This window comes from Myotis brandtii, unplaced genomic scaffold, assembly GCF_000412655.1.
Source record: "Myotis brandtii unplaced genomic scaffold, ASM41265v1 scaffold145, whole genome shotgun sequence".
Taxonomy (NCBI): Eukaryota; Metazoa; Chordata; class Mammalia; order Chiroptera; family Vespertilionidae; genus Myotis; species Myotis brandtii.
In genome coordinates, this window is record NW_005355204.1 from 716209 (window position 1) to 718468 (window position 2260).

Sequence of the window (2260 nt, forward strand, 5' to 3'; positions counted from 1 at the left end):
ACCGAGATCGTGGAAGGAAAAAGGACCCTGAAAAGGAGGGCAGGACAGAGAAGGCAGCCCCCGTGTCAATCAGGAAGGTGACCCACTACCTTCAGTGAAGCCCTGGGCTCGGCGAGGGTGATTGGGTTGTCGAGTCGGGGCATCTTCAGTCTTCGGCCAGTCCCAGCATGGCCAGCGGCGGGTCATGACCTGGAAGGGCAGCAGAGGGCCCGCCACCTTTCCAGGGCAGTCACTCTTCCAGTGGCCACTTTGACCGCACGCTGAGCAGGGCTTGGTTGGAGCCCGGGGCTGGGGGCACTGCTTTGCCCAGTGGCCTTCATTTCTGCATTTGAAGCATTCTCCAGGTGGCGTTCCTTTCGTTGCACCCCCACTGCACACAGCCCCCTTAGGGTCATGGCGGCTGCCGTCAGCCACAGGGGCGCAACCAAGTTTGTGGTCTACCTTCTGTCAAAGGTGGGCCTCCCATTCTGACTGTGCCTGCTCCTCACGGGCATTAACCTTAAAGGCCATATTCACTCGATCTTGGACCAGGGTCTGAGGGCTATTAAGGACCTTAAAGGTCAGGTTAAGTTTACAGTAAAGGTGGTCAGGTCAGTGGAAAAGGACCTGAGATTCCTCTCAATCTGTGAGGCTGGACGTAGAGAGTGGGGGGCATAGATTCAGACTATGCCCTCAGTCCCTGCTGCCTCCCTCAGGGGTAGAATGGGCGCAGAAATAGAAGAGGCTATTGAGGAAGATCAGAAAAGTGAGAGAGAATGGCTGTCCGGATAAAATCCTTCCCAACTGCAACCTCTTGTAAAGGGAACTGGCCGGCCACCTGTGAATTTAACTGCTGGAGATTTGGCGGAGAGGGCATGGGGCAAGGTGGGCGGTTAGAACTTACAGAGGGCACTGCGTGGGGTACAGGTTACTACGGTAGGACTGTCATTGAAGGAAAAATATATTTGGTGAACAATGGAGTCAAGTTAAAACAAGAACTAGAGCATATTCTGTTCTTTGGCAGCTGTTCCTCTGCCAAGTATAGACGTTCTACAGTTTTCAGGGCCACATACGAGGCTGGGGCTTAGATGGCCAAGAACTGCATGCCAGGCCACCCTGAGCAGATGAACAATATCACAGAGCTGGTGGGGGTCAGAAGGTGGTGCAGTGGGTGACTGTAGATGTGATTTAAAGAACACCTACAATTGGCTCTTTTTGGGGCTAAACAACTAAATGGCTGGTGGTTTCTGTCTCTCTACATGTGGGGCAGTGATCAGAACAGCAACAGGCATCAAAGCAGAGCAGAGAGGTCCCGACTAAAGTGGGAGAGCTGAGTTCAGGTCCAGCCTCCAAACATAACCCCTGTGAGACTTCAGCAAAGTCACTTCAGCTACCAGGGGTTATTTTTTTAATCCATCAGTAAAATGAGAGGGTTGGGTTAGTCAGTGGTTCTCAACCTTCTGGCCCTTTAAATACAGTTCCTCATGTTGTGACCCAACCATAAAATTATTTTCGTTGCTACTTCATAACTGTAATGTTGCTACTGTTATGAATCGTAATGTAAATATCTGATATGCAGGATGTATTTTCGTTGTTACAAATTGAACATAATTAAAGCATAGTGATTAATCACAAAAATAATATGTAATTATATATGTGTTTTCCGATGGTCTTAGGATCGACCCACAGGTTGAGAACCGCTGCTCTAAACACACATAGGCAACTGATGATGTATAGCCAACAGGCAAAGTGAAGAGTCAATCAATAGAAATTTACTATGAGAAAATTGATTAGGTATTAAGGGTGAGGGAGAAGAGACACTTGATTAGGTATCAAAGGTGGAGTAAGAAAGCTTCTCTGAAAATAAAAGATGGAGAAATCCTCCATCAACTCCCTTAGTAGGATTCTTAAAAACAAACAAACAAACAAAAAAACAAAAACAACAAAAAAATAAATAAATAAATAAACAATGAAAAAAAAAAAAATAAAATAAAAGTCGCAACCTCCCAGGGGTGGGGCAGAGGGGAGGAGGGACAGAAGGAAGGTGGGGCTGCGGACGCGTGTGTTTACTGACTGGGGAAGCAGGCAGGGGGTGGGGGAGGGGTTGTTGTCCAGCCACTGCTCTGGCAGTGGCTGCAGCAGCAGCAGCGGTGGGCGGAAAGCGGGGAGGGTCAGCACAAAGAGGAGAAGGCGCCGTAACCGGTTTGGCTCAGTGGATAGAGCGTCGGCCTGCGGACTGAAGGGTCCCGGGTTCGATTCCGGTCAAGGGCATGTACGTTAG

The 2260-nt window shown here is 49.1% G+C and overlaps 1 long non-coding RNA gene across 1 annotated transcript in view; it reads right to left on the reverse strand.

The window, feature by feature from the left end:
- Positions 1 to 872: 872 nt before the first annotated feature.
- The window catches only part of LOC106725218, a 19743-nt gene continuing 18355 nt past the window's right edge, over positions 873 to 2260 (reverse strand). The window contains exon 3 of the long non-coding RNA XR_001361088.1: positions 873 to 910. This is a non-coding gene — a long non-coding RNA (uncharacterized LOC106725218). The remainder of the gene's footprint in view (positions 911 to 2260) is intronic.